Genomic DNA, 15,027 nt, shown 5'->3' on the forward strand with positions numbered 1-15,027 from the left:
TGCTAAAGACAGAAATCTTTTTATCTTAATGCATAGAATGCATTAAGATAAAAAAAAAAACCTTCTGCCTTTACAACTACTTGACACACGAAGGTGGCAGTATTCATAGACACATAGGTGCTGCACAAGCAGGAAGGATGAGTGGGAGAGAGAGCACAGCCCGCACCACCAAGCACAGAAGTGAGTGGAGAGAACTTCATGTGCTCAACGTTAAAACTGAGTTGCACAGTGATGTTGACAAGCGGTTGCTGCTAAACGCAGGATCCCCTAAGCTTGCACATTATGAATGGGGGCGTAGTTTGGCAACTTTGCCCTGAGCACTGGATGACCTTGTCCTGGCACTGCCTCCATACCCGTACAGTATCTGGAAGTGCTTGGTAGCAACTCATTTCTCACATGTCTGCAGTTTTTCATAGCATTTATTAATTCACACAAGATCTAGTGTATGTGAACTGGCCTTTGACTGAAACACAACAGCTAGTCATAATCTGGGAAAGGGCATATACACTATATTGTCGAAAGTTTTGGGACACCTGCCTTTACACGCACATAAACTTTACGGCACCCCAGTCTTAGTCCGCAGGGTTCAATATTGAGTTGGCTCACCCTTTACAGCTGTAACAGATTCAACTCTTCTGGAAAGGCTGTCCAGAAGGTTTAGGAGTGTGTCTATTGGAATGTTTGACCATTCTTCCAGAATCATATTTGTGAGGTCAGGCACTGATGTTGGATGACAAGGCCTGGCTCGTAGTCTCTGCTCTAATTCATCCCAAAGGTGTTTAATTGGGTTGAGTTCTGGACTGTCAAGTTCCTCCACCCCAAACTCACTCATCCATGTCTTTATGGACCTTGCTTTGTGCACTGGTGCGCAGTCATGTTGGAACAGAAAGGGGCCATCCCCAAACTGTTCCCACAAAGTTGGGAGCATGAAATTGTCCAAAATGTCTTGGTATGCTGACAACTTAAGAGTTCCATTCACTGGAACTATGGGGCCAAGCCTAACCCCTAAAAAACAATCCCACGCGATAATCCCCCTCCACTAAATAATGACTAGAACTTCAGCTTAACCAAAAGCCACCATTAGTTTAAAAAAACATCTTTTTTTTTCTGAAGCCTTTAGGCTGTGGTCAGGTGATGTCATGTGTTCTTCCTCTTCTTTTCTGGCAGTAGGTGGTACTACTTCCATGACCGATAAATGCTTATGTAATGAGTTAATGATGCTACTAGGCATCTAATGGCAGAAAATAGGTACTATGGGGTGCTGCTCAGGACTGATGGTATATATTGGAGAAAAAGCTGCATTGCAAAAAAAAAACATGCCTAGCAAGTTTAAAAAACAAAAAGAAAATGGAGCTCTGCTTTAAAGCCCATCCCCACATATTTTTTTCCTACCCCCCCCCCCCCCCACATTAAACAGGAATTGCACAGCATTACTCACCATCTCCACTCTCTTGCACCACCTCATTGCCCTGCTCTGTCTGGGATTGCAAGTCTCTTCCAGATTAGAGGATGGGCAGCATCAGCCAACTGACATCCCACGAGCCCAGGGCATCATGGCATCTAAGGGATTGTCAGCAGTGAGCAGTGGTGAATTGATCTCCTACTTACACATTGACTACCAATGTAAGGGAGCAAGTTGCCACTGACTGTGTGAAAGGGAGAGGGGTTCTGAGGGGGGGGGGGGGGGGGGGAGACAATGCTTGTGTTATGTTCACCCATACACAGAAGGGCCAGGTCTTTCTTGGAGCTCTAAAGGTGGATCAGGCTTGCGGGTGGACGACAATAGCGTTAGTTACTTTACCTCTCAGAGGAAAAATATAGTTCCTTCTTAAAGAGACCCTGCCACTAGACCATTCACTTTTAAAATAATCTTCCCATTAGATATTTTATAAGATATTTGCATTCAGTATATTTAATCCATGGTATTATTCTGTAAAAGTCTCTCTTGTGCAGACTTCCAAAAGTCCTGAGACTGCTACTGGACTCTGCCATCTTGGATGTGGTATCAGAAGTCCCAGCAGACTCAGAGCTGTCACTCCAGTCATGCTCTATAGTAGTATTTCTCATCCAGGGTTCTGTGGAATCCTAGGGTTCCTCCAAAGGTTGCTATGGATTCCCTCAGTAGTAACAATTCTCATGCACTCAACACTGCATTGCAGGAGAAAGCGCTCATGTCATGTTCCCCCATACCCAGAAGTGCCATGTCTTTCTTGGAGCTCCTAAAGTGGATCAGGTTTACGGGGGACTTCAATGCATATCAGTTACCTTACCTATCAGAGCCAAAATACAGTTAATTATAGAGACCCTGTCACCAGACCATTCATTTTAAAATAATCTTCCCATAAAATGTTTGATAAGATATTTGCATTCAGTGTATGTTATCCATCTTAATTCCCTGCAAAAAGTCTCTCTTCCAAAAGTGCAGACTTTCAAAAGACCTGAGACTACTGCTGGGTGTCTAACTATCAATGTAAGGGGCAATTTTCCATAGACTACCAATGTAAGGGGGCAATCTTCCACTGACTAATAATGTAACAGGGCGAGTTTCTATTGACTACTATTATAAGGGGAACTTTTTCCACTGTATATCAATGTAAGAGGGCAATTTTCCATTGAACACCGATGTAAGGGGGCAAGTTTATGCTGATTTCCAATGTAAGGGGGCAATTTTTTTATTGACTACCAATGTAAGGGTACTATTTTCCATTAACCCTCAATGTAAAGGGGCAAGTTTCAACTCACTACTGATGTAAAGGGGCAATTTTCCACTGACTACCAATGTTAAGGTTACTTCTACACTGATCAAAGCACACCACAATATTCACTATTTGCATTTATTTTCTGTTATTATAAATTCAATTTTGAGTTTATTACTGAATGTAATTTTGTCCTATACAGGAGGTGGGTATTAAAAATATTTCTGCCCTGGGTGTCAATAATATTAGGTATGTCAGATTCTTCTTTTTTTTTATTTATTTAAAACTTTCTTTCTTTTCGTACATCATGGGACACAAAACCATAAATCATAACATATGGGTTATATAGCCACCTACAGGTGAAGGACACTGGCAACCAATCAGAAAGGATGTCCCCCTATATAACCCCTCTCACACAGGAAGAACCCTTAGTTTTTTCACCAGTGTCTAAAGGTGATGGTCATGGCAGAGAGACTCTCCAAATATTCTTTAAAGAAGAAGAAAGAACATTATTCTAAATACCCCGATCAAAGATCACAAAATCTAAGGGGTTAGCTATCAGATCCATTGAAAAAGAAGACTAAAAAGATGGTACCCGAGCCTCAGGAAGCAGTTTTGCCTGTTGTCCTTTTGTAGGCACTGGACCCTGTGATCTGGAGCCTTGGTAATACCAAACCCCAAAGGCGCTCCATGCAGGGTGCTCTACAGGTCCAAGGCCGTGGCCCCTCTAAAAACAAGGGGACCCAGTCCTTGAAGGTCGGCAAGACAAAGCTCACCGTGATGGGTGAAGATTGGATTCATGTTTTAAACAGAATCCTGCGGCAGGACTTGTAAGTCCAATTTAAAATATTTTACACATACAGCAAATGAAAATATTTTATGCACTGTTCCCTTTAAGAGATAACAGAGACCGAGTGCCATGTGGGTCTGTGCATGAGACAATGGATGTTAAGCTCTGCAAAATACATCTTGTTAAACATTATTTCTTTGCTTGTTTGTTTGACACACTGTTTTTACCCTGTGCTGATCACCTGAAAGGTATCAGCTGTGGCAAATCAATTCGGCCTAAGCTGCTCTCACCCCATGATATTGTTTTCGCCTTGGCGTGAAAGCGCCGCGTGTTTGTCTCCTCCCTGGATAGCTTGTCTGTGGCAAAGGCTCATTAACATGCGTGCAAATCTTCGCCTTTTAAAATGGGCGTACGCCGCGGGGGGGCGTGTTTGAAAGCGATTGGCCTGCACGTGGACGCCACGTAGCACGGCATGCATGTGCAATACAGCATAAAACGGCATGATTTATAAGGAACTGTTTCCATCGCGCAAGCCTCTGTCAGAGGCCAAAGGGGACACAGAGCAGCAGCACCGGGGTTGCGTGACTCACTGTGGGTGTTTGATTGCTGGCACAAACAGGTACTGTATCTCTGGGATTGTCAGTGCTGTGTGTGTGATAAGCTGTATAGCTTGGCACAAGCCTTGAGTACACTGAAGTTAGTACGTCTCCTTTGTCTTTCTACAAAGGAATGTCTACTCGACAAAGGACTGGGGGGGGGGCACAGCTGGAAGGGGCACTGTGATGCCACGTCAGGCCTTGAAGGTCCTAGCCATGCTTCCTCTGTGTTTACTCCCCCTGAAGAGCCAGAGGTGACTTGCCAATCTGGGCCATTACAGTTGTCAGGCATAGTAGCTACTCCAGGTGCTTCTGTCGCAACCTACGTCACTAAGGACGATTTGGCATCGGCATCAGCCGGCCTTGAGGGTAAGATTGCTGGCATGATTGCAGCACCACAAGGAGGGAGGAAAGGTGATAGATCCCCCTAACCTAAGCTACCCACTGAATCAGTTCAGGATTGGGCAGAGGATGTGGAAGAAGTAGCAAAAAATGACCCTATGAAAGGTCAAGCTGAGGTTTGCCCGACATCCCAACCTGCAAAAACGAATTTCAGGGAGGTGGCAAACTAATTTCAGGAAGGTGGCACTCCGCGCCGCCACTGCGCCGCCGCGCCCTTCCCGCGCCGCTGTGCCCTCCCCCCGCACTAATTTAACACAACTAGAGAATGAACAAATGAGATGGAATCAGTATACAGAGGTTTACTTCTTCTGAGAGATATTAAAGAAACTCTCTAACCACCATGACCACTTCAGTGATTTGAAATGGTCATGGTGGTAGGAGTCGGAAACACTGCACATGCTAGGATATTTACAGTTATGTGCTGGGGGCTAGTTGCACCCCTAGAAAATATGACTTAGGCAGCCAGAAAATGTAATGTCCTTATTCGTACATGTAAGAACAAAAACATGACATATTATGACAAAGCACAACTAGTTATTAAAAAACATATTGTAAAAATTTACACACGCTAATGCACATACCTTTTATACTTATTTTGCAGACTGCTGGGGGTTACTGCTGGTGGGTAATGCTGGCAGTTACTGCTGGTGGTTACTGCTTGCCGTTGGCGGGTAATGCTGGCGGGTACTGCTAGTGGGTAGTGCTGGCGGTTACTGCTGGCAGGTATTGCTGGCGGGTACTGTTGGTGGGTAATGCTGGCGGTTACTGTTAGTGGGTCATGCTGGCGATTACTGCTGGTGGGTAATGCTGGCGATTACTGCTGGTGGTTACTGCTGGCGGGTAGTGTTGGTGGGTAATGCTGGTGGTTACTGCTGGCGGTTACTGCTGGCCGGTACTTCTGGCGGTTACTGCTGGCTGGTAATGCTGGTGGGTAATGCTGGTGTTTACTGCTGGCGGGTAATGCTGGTGGGTAATGCTGGTGGATACTGCTGGCGGGTACTGCTGGTGGGTAATGCTGGTGGTTACTGCTGGTGGGTAATGCTGGTGGCTACTGCTGGCGGGTAATGCTGGTGGGTACTGCTGACAGGTAATGCTGGTGGGTAATGCTGGTGGGTACTGCTGACACTGCTGGCGGTTAATGCTGGTCATGGGGGTACTGATGGAGGAAGCAGCGACTGCAGTAGAGAGCAGAGCCACTGCTTCCTGTATGTCTCCTGTCACAGGCGGAGTGCATTTCATATCACTCCGCCTGTGACAGAGCCAGAATTATACAGGAAGCAGCGCCTCCGTCACTGACTGCAGACATCTTAAGTCTCACACGGCAGCTGGGAGATTGCACGGCACTTTGGGTGTCCGTGAGCCGCCAAAGACGGGAGACTCCCGCAAGTCGCGGGAGACTTGGAATGTCTGGTTTCCACTTCTGGGGAGTCAGAGTCAGACTTGTATAAAGTACTCGAAATTTCTACTTGAGTAAAAGTACAAGTGCTCGATCAAAAAGTGACTTAAGTAGAAGTGGAAGTGCTCGCAGAAAAAGTTACTTAAGTAGAAGTACTAAAGTATTCAACATTTTTTTTACTTAAGTATTGCAAGTAGTTTTTTCAAAAAATTTGCTACTTAAGTACTAAAAGTAAAAAGTACCAGTAGTTTTGAAAAAAAATTTCTACTCAAGTACTGAAAGTAGAAGTACAAGTACTGTGTTATGTAGTTATTAAAGAAAGAAGTCAAAAGTTTGAACATCATATTGTTTTTTATTATTTCAAATGATTTATTCAAATGATTAACCTGTGTTTGTTAGTAGTTTCTTGATGCACTTTAAGCGCTGTAGCACCATTTATTTGTTTGTTTCATATTTTCTTTTTATTGGAAAGATTTGGTATAGCAGCTTTTATTATACACAGCCTTTATTTTCATATGCGCTGATTTACAAATGACATTATACACATTTTTTTGAGCTTTATGCAACCTGCCATCTACTGTTCTGGCAGTGGTAATTTTTTTAAAAGTAACGAGTAACTATGCAGCACAAAAAAAAAATACTTGAGTAGAAGTATCGAAATCATCGAAAAAATGTAGTGAAGTAAAAGTAGAAGTAGGAGAAAAAAATTCTACTCTAGGAAAGTACAGATACCGCATTTCGGTACTTAAGTACAGTACTTAAGTAGTTCTACTTCGTTACTATACATCTCTGGTCAGAGTCAGAGGAGTCTTTGTCAGCCTCTCAAACCCCAGGATTGTTAGTTCAGTCTCTTACTGAAATGGTCCGGTCTGGATAAAAATTTCCTCCCTTAGAGACGGCTGAAGTTTTTTTTTTCTCTCTAGGCTCTTTGCTCCCTCCTCATAGTCCTTGGACGTTTCCCGTACATCCACTCTTGGAGCAAATAATGTATAATGATTGGGACCATCCTGATAGGATTTTTGTTCCTCCAAAAAGGTTTTCTCTATTGTATCCTATGAAGGAAAAGTTTACTAAGAAATGGAATATACCTACTGTGGATGCTGTCATTTCTTCGGTTAGCAAGAGTTTAACCTGCCCTGTGGATAATGCCCTGGTTTTTAAAGATTTAAAGATCCAGCAGATAAAAATTAATCTTTATTGAAATCCTCCTTTGCTGTTGCAGGAGCTGCAATACAACCAGCAGTAGCAGCCATAGGAGTTTGTCAGTCTTTAAAAGACCGTAAAAAGTGAGTGTCCAAGACAGTCCCTCAAGGAGAGTCTGTGGAAGATCTGTCAGATCTGCCTCGCACTTTATGTTTCACAGTAGATGCTCTTATGGACTCCATATGGCAAATGTCACGGTTTGCTCTGATGACAGTGCATATGAGCAGAATCCTTTGGTTAAAGAGCTGGTCTGTGGAATTACCGTGTAAAAGGTTGCCGGCTGGCTTCTTTTTTCATGGAGAACGCCTTTTTGATGATAATCTGGATAAGTATATCCAAAAGATCTCGGGGGGAAAGAGTACATTGCTACCTGTAAAAAGGAAGAGCAAGCATCCCTCTTTTAAGATCCCAGCACTCATACTACCAGTGCTTCTAATCCCAGACAGTGGCAATAGCCTCAGCCATCTGGGTCCGGAACCAAGCCTTCAGGGCAGAGACAGAAAAAGCCCTGGGCCCAGAGATCAGCCAAGTCTTCCTCTAAGCCTACCTTGTGAAGGGGTGCCCCCCAATCACTTGGGTGGGGGGAAGGCTGCTTCGGTTCTCGAAGGTTTGGGTGGAAATTATCCAGGACAACTGGGTTATCTCCACCATCTCGCAGGGGTACAAACTGGAATTTCGGGTATTCCCGCATCCTCGGTTTGTAAGGTCAGGTATACCGACAAAGAAGATCTCTCTTTCTGGCTTTGGACCAGCTGAGGACCAAAGAGTGATAGCGGAAATTCTGGAGAATGAAAAGTTCAGGAATTTTTACTTAAACCTGTTCATAATCCCCAAACCAAATGGGGATGTGAGACCTATTCTGGATCTCAAAGCTCGAAACCAGTTTCTGAACGTTCGTACTTTCAATTCAATTCGTTCAATCATGGCCTCCCTACAGGGAGAGGAATTTCTAGCATCTATAGACATCAAGGATGCATATCTTCATGTGCCTATATTCCAGGCTCATCAAAGGTTTTTACGTTTTGTAGTGGAAAACCATCATTTTCAGTTTGCGGCCCTGCCCTTCGGGTTAGCCACAGCTCAAAGGGTGTTCACAAATATCCTAGCTCCAGTATTGGCTGTTCTAAGGTCCCGAGGGATATCTGTAATAGGATATTTGGACGATCTATTACTTATAGATCGATCGGCTTTGGCTCTAAGCCGAAATGTCCACCTGGCAGTACAGTTTCTAGAACGTCTGGGCTGGATTCTGAATTTGGCAAAGGCAGCATTACAGCTGGTCCAGTCCAAGGTATTCTTGCCAACAAGAAAGGTCACAGACCTGAAGGATCTAGTTTGGTCCGTAGTTAGGCTGAGATATCCTTCTTTACATCTTTGCATATAGTTATTGGGGAAGATGGTGTCCGCATTCAAAGAAATTCTGACCTGGAAAGCAGTGACTACAGATGCCAGTCTCTCCTGCTGGGGAGCGGTTCTGGAGGAAGCCACTGTCCAGGGGAAATGGTCTTGGGTAGAGAATAGTCTCCCCATCAACATTTTGGAAATCTAAGTAGTCAGTTGGGCTTTGAAATTCTGGATGCCCAGACTTCGGGGTCACACTGTCAGGGTGCAATCCAACATTGCCACAGCTGTGGCTTATATCAACCATCAAGGAGGCACAAAGAGTAAGTCAGCCCAGAAAGAGGTGGATGTCACCCTGTCCTGGGCAGAGAAGTTTGTGCTATGCCTGACAGCAGTTTTCATTCCAGGAATAGAGAACTGGCAGGCAGAGTTGTCAACAGATGTTTCCAGGGGAATGGTCCTTACATCCTGAGATTTTTCAATCAATCTGCCTATGCTGGTGGGCCCCAGACGTAGATCTGTTGGCATCCAGGTTCAACAACAAGTTGAAGAGATTTGTGTCCAGGACCAGGGATCCGCTCGCAGTCTGAGCGGATGCTTTGGTGACTCCTTGGGAGGAGTATTCCCTGATTTATTTCTTTCCTCCGGTGCAGCTGATACCGCGTCTGTTACGCAGAATCCAGCTAGAGGGGAAACCAGTCACCCTGGTAGCTCCGGCATGGCCAAGGAGGGTTTGGTATGCACAAATCCAGAGGTTGGCAGTGGCAAGGCCTTGGGTCTTTTCACTGCGTCCGGACCTACTCTCTCAAGGTCCGATATTCCACACTGCTTTACAGTCTCTAAATTTGACGGCTTGGCTATTAAAGCCTTAATCTTGAAGGAGCGGGGTGTATCTGGCCTGCAGTTTCTACCCTGATAAATGCTAGGAAACCAGTCTCTAGAGGTATTTATTATAGGGTCTGGAAATCCTACATTACCTGGTGTGAAGCCAGGAAATGCCATCTCGCAAATATATAATCGGGAGAATTTTAGCTTTCCTTCAAGCAGGCGTAGAAATTAAATTAGCCTTGAGCACTATAGAGGGGCAAATTTCAGCCTTATCGGTTTTCTTCCAAGAACTGATCGCTTCCCATTTATTGGTTCAAACCTTTGTCCGGGGAATGTTATGTATGCTTCCACCTGTGAAGCCACCATTATGTCCTTAGGATCTAAATTTGGTGCTGGCAGTTTTACAAAAACAGCCTTTTGAGCCCATGGGGCAAGTGCCCCTGGTTCTTCTGACCAGGAAACAGTTGTTTTTTTTTTTTATTGCGATAACTTCAGCTAGAAGGGTATCGGAACTAGAAGCTCTTTCTTGTAAAGTGAATTTTCATCAAGATATAGGTTGATTCTACGTCCACACCCAGGTTTTTTGCCCAAGGTGGTGTCCGCCTTTCATTTGAATCAGGACATTATACTACCTTCCTTTTTTCCGGATCCTCAGACAGAGGAGGAAACGTTGTTGCATTCTCTTGATGTAATGCGTGCACTTAAAATTTACTTTGAAAGATCAGCTCAGATTCGTAAGACCAATCTTCTGTTCCTGTTGCCAGGAGGGCCCAGGAAAGGGTTGGCATCATCTAAGTCTACGATTTCTCATTGGATTGGCCAGGTTATTATCCAGGCATATGGTTTGGAAGGGAAGGTACAACTTTTCCCGTAAAGGCACATTCTACCAGAGGAGTAGGTGTCTCTTGGGAACTTTTCCATCAAGCTTCTATGGCTCAGATTCGAAAGGGTGCGACATGGTCGTCGGAGCATACATTCACTCGTTTCTATCGAGTAGACAATGGGACCCTGGAGGAGTCTGTATTTGGCAGTGGTGTAGTCCTTTTTGTGGTCTGATGGTTGTATTTTTGGGGTCCCCCTCCCCTCAGATGCATTGCTTTGGGACATCCCATATGTTACTATTTAAGGCTCTGTGTCCCGTGATGTACGAAAAGAGAAATTTATTTTTAATACTTACTTGTAAAATCCATTTCTTGAAGTACATCACGGGACACAAAGGTCCCTCCCCTTTTTTATGGGGCCTTTATTGCTTGCTACAAAACTGAGGTACTTCCTGTGTAAGGTTATATAGGGGGACATCCTTTCTGATTGGTTGCCAGTGTCCTACACTTGTAGGTGGCTATATAACCGTTATGTTATGATTCTCTGCGTCCCGTGATGTACTTCAAGAAATGGATTTTACAGCTAAGTCTGTATTAAAAATACATTTTTTAATTACTGAATACACCAGGGGCCATCAAACTTTTTAAACAGGGGGCCAGTTTACTGTTCCTCAGACTGTTGGGGGGGCTGGACTATAGTTTTAAAAAAATATGAACTAATTCCTATGCACACTGCACATATCTTGTTATGAAGAATGCAGGGTTAAGTAGTGCGTTGCGTTTAGAATGCAGGCTTCAGAAGTAGATTGCACTCAGAATGCAGGGTTCAGGAGTTTGTTGCACTCAGAATGCAGGGTTCAGGAGTGCACTGCGTTTGGACTGCAGGGCTCTGGAGTGTGTTACACTCAGAATGCAGGGTTCAGGGGTGCATTACACTCAGAATGAAAGGGTCAAGAGTGTGTTAGGCTCAGAATGCAGGGTGCAGGAGTATGTTACACCCACAATGCAGGATTTGAGAGTGCGTTACACTCAGAATGCAGGGTTCAGGAGTGCTTTACGCTCAGAATGCAGGGTTCAGGAGTGCGTTATGCTCAGAATGCAGGCTTTTGAGTGTGCTAGGCTCAGAATGCAAGGTTTGGGAGTTTGTTAGGCTCAGAATGCAGGGATCAGGAGTGTGTAAGGCTCAAAATGCAGGGATCAGGAGTGAGTTAGCCTGAGAATGCAGGGAACAGGTGTGCGTTAGACTCAGAATTCATGGATCAGGAGTGGGTTAGGCTCAGAATGCAGGCAACAGAAATGCATTAGGCTAAGAATGCAGGGATCAGGAGTGCGTTAGGCTCAAAACACAGGGATCAGAAGTGCGTTAGGCTCAGAGCGCAGGGATCAGGAGTAAATTAGGCTCAGAACGCATAGATTAGAAGTGCGTTAGGCTCAGAACGCAGGAATCGGGAGAGCGTTAGACACAGAACACAGGCTTCAGGAGTGCATTAGGCTCAGAACACAGGGATCAGGTGAGCTTGGCTCAGAATGCAGGGATCAGGAGTGCGTTAGGCTCAGAACACAGGAATCAGGAGTGCCTTAGGCTCAGAACGCAGGGATCAGGAGTGGCTTAGGCTCAGAACGCAGTAATCAGGATGCATTAGGTTTCCGAAAGCAGGGATCAGGAATGGGTTAGGCTCAGCACGCAGGCATCAGGAATGCATTAGGCTCAGAATGCAGGGTTTAGGAGTGCGTTAGGCACAAAACACAGGGATCAGAAGTGTATTAGGCTCAGAATGCAGGGATCAGGAGTGAGTTAGGTTTATAACGCAGAGATCAGAAGTGAGTGTGCTAGATTTAGAACGCAGGAATCAGGAGTGCGTTAGGCTCAGAAAGCAGGGATCAGGAGTCCGTTAGGCTCAAAACGCAGGGATCAGGAGTGCGTTAGGCTCATAACGCAGGGATCAGGAGTGCATTAGGCTCCATACGCAGGGATCAGAAGTGCGTTAGGCTAAAAACGCAGGAATCAGGAGTGCGTTAGGCTCTGAACGCAGGGATCAGGAGTGTGTTAGGCTACAAATGCAGGAACCAGGAGTGAGTTAGGCTCAGAACGAAGGGATCAGGAGTGCGTTAGGCTCTGAACGCAGGGATCAGGAGTGCGTTTAGATCAGAATGCAGCGAGATCAGGGGTGCATTAGGCTCAGAATGCAGGGATCAGAAGTGCGTTAGGCTCAGAACGCAGGGATCAGTAGTAAATTAGGCTCATAACGCAGGGATCAGGAGTGTGTTAGGCTACAAATGCAGGAACCAGGAGTGCATTAGGCTCAGAACGCAGGGATCAGGAGTGCCTCAGGCTCAGAACGTAGGGATCAGGAGTGCGTTAGGCTCTGAACTCAGGGATCAGGAGTGCGTTAGGCTCCAAACGCAGGAATCAGGAGTGCGTTAGGCTCAGAACGCAGGGATCAGGAGTGGGTTAGGCTCAGAATTCAGGGATCAGGGATGGGGGGGGGGGGTAATGTGAAGGGTGGCAGAGGACACTACTATGGGAGTGGCCCTGCACATAACAGTGTCCTTTGCCCCCTTCACATCACCTCCACCAAACACACAGTGGTGTCCTCTGCCCCCTTTCCCTTATAGCAGTGACCTCTACCCCCCTCCTTTTCCTCCCATAGCAGTGTCCTACCTTTAAAGCTAAGAGCAGAAGGCAGCAGTTTAAGGCGGAGGCCGAGAGCAGGAGCCAGCAGAGTGACTTTCCATATTAGCAAGCTGGTGATTGGTTGCTCAGGACCGCCCTGTGTCCTAGCAACCAATCACCTGCGATTGAACTTCAGAAGTTAATTTGGACAGCTCCTCCTCCTGCTCTCTGCTGGTCACTGATGACAGTGGCAGAAGAGGCTTGCGGGAGCGGGACCCATGGGAGGGCCCTAACGGGTGGGCTGGGTAAATGGCCTTGGCGGGCCATATTCAACCCGAAGACCGTAGTTTGAGGACCCCTGGATTACACAGATGTACTGTGCTGCAGAAATACATGTTTTTTTTTTTCTCTATGGTATTACCCTCTGCTTCCCCCCCACTGGCAGCTGCTAAATGTAGGATGGTGAAGAGAGGAGCAGAGGAGCTGGGCCAGCACAAACAGTAACTAAGCACTCCCAGAAAAGAAAAGGGCTATGATATCCACAAAGGGGGTACTGCACAAGGGAATTGACGCTCCTGGAGCAGTCAAATTTTCAAGCATGTTCAGAGGCACATTGCAAGTGAAAAAAAAAAAAAATATTTATGGAAAGGGAAAAAAACATCTCAATTAAGCATTAAAAATGTTTAATTTTTCTGTAAGTATTTGTGAACATCAGTGTTGTAGACACTTTCTAATACCGTTCTAACAATGCAGGCACCATAACTGCTTTCCTTAATTACAGAAATGATCTTTCATACCTTATTTTACAAGGTTTAAAACTCTGCCATGTGACCATGTATCTCTTCTTTCTGATAGTGGGGGGTGGTATTTACAGGACACTGTGCAGACACACTGTGTGCCTGTATTCTATAGTCTGTTCAGCCTAAGGCAAGATGCAGACTGTGATTAAGCAGGGGGTGTGATCAAAAAGAAGGCTGTGATTGGGAGGAGGTGTATTCAAGAGGCAGGCTGTGATTGAGCAGAGGGTGTGATCAAGAATAAGGCTGTGATTGGGAGGTGGTGTGTTCAAGAGGCAGGCTGTGATTGGTCAGGAGGTTTAGCTAAACAAACTACCCAATATAGGCATTCTGTGTGTCTGCACAGTGTCCTGTACCTCTGAATGGTCAGCCAAAAGATGAAAACTAAGCACCCAAAAACAGATCAGCCTCTGTGCTTTGTTTGGTCAGTTTAGAACAGGGGTCTCCAAACTGTCTAAACAAAGGGCCAGTTTACTGTTTTTCAGACTTTGGGGTCGCACTTTGGCCAGTGTAAGTATAAAATGCCTTTTCGTCAATGGGAGGAAACAATGACCATCATTAGCATCGGTGAGAAGAATAATGCCCCATCGTTGGTATTAAGGCAAGGAATAGTGCCCCATCATTGGTGTCAGTGGAAGGAATAGTGCCCCATCTTTGATGTAAGTGGAAGGAATAGTGCCCCATCATTGGTGTCATTGGAAGGAATAGTGCCCCTTCATTGGTGTCAGTGGAAGGAATAGTGCCCTATCATTGGTGTCATTGGAAGGAATAGTGCCCTATCATTGGTGTCATTGGAAGGAATAGTGCCCCATCATTGTTGTCATTGGAAGGAATAGTGCCCCATCATTGGTGTCATTGGAAGGAATAGTGCCCCTTCATTGGTGTCAGTGGAAGGAATAGTGCCGTATCATTGGTGTCATTGGAAGGAATAGTGCCCTATCATTGTTGTCAATGGGAGGAATAGTGCCCCATCATTGGTGTCAGTGGGAGGAATAGTGCCCCATCTTTGGTGTCATTGGAAGGAATAGTGCCCCTTCATTGGTGTCAGTGGATGGAATAGTGCCCCATCATTGGTGTCAGTGGGAGGAATAGTGCTCCATCATTGGTGTCAGTGGGAGGAATAGTGCCCCATCATTGGTGTCAGTGGGAGGAATAGTGCCCCATCATTGGTGTCAGTGGGAGGAATAGTGCCCTATCATTGGTGTCAGTGGGAGGAATAGTGCCCTATCATTGGTGTCAGTGGGAGGAATAGTGCCCTATCATTAGTGTCAGTGGGAGGAATAGTGCCCCATCATTGGTGTCAGTGGGAGGAATAGTGCCCTATCATTGGTGTCAGTGGGAGGAATAGTGCCCTATCATTGGTGTCAGTGGGAGGAATAGTGCCCTATCATTAGTGTCAGTGGGAGGAATAGTGCCCTATCATTGGTGTCAGTGGGAGGAATAGTGCCCTATCATTAGTGTCAGTGGGAGGAATAGTGCCCTATCATTGGTGTCAGTGGGAGGAATAGTGCCCCATCATTGGTGTCAGTGGGAGGAATAGTGC

At 45.6% G+C, this 15,027-nt stretch overlaps 1 protein-coding gene across 2 annotated transcripts in view; it reads left to right on the top strand.

The window, feature by feature from the left end:
• Positions 1–15,027, top strand: part of SLC35F4 (solute carrier family 35 member F4) — a 393,851-nt gene that overhangs the window by 198,807 nt on the left and 180,017 nt on the right. The gene's annotated exons all lie outside the window — the stretch shown is intronic.

The sequence above is a fragment of the Pelophylax lessonae genome, assembly GCF_965119305.1.
Source record: "Pelophylax lessonae genome assembly, chromosome: 13".
NCBI classification, from domain to species: domain Eukaryota; kingdom Metazoa; phylum Chordata; class Amphibia; order Anura; family Ranidae; genus Pelophylax; species Pelophylax lessonae.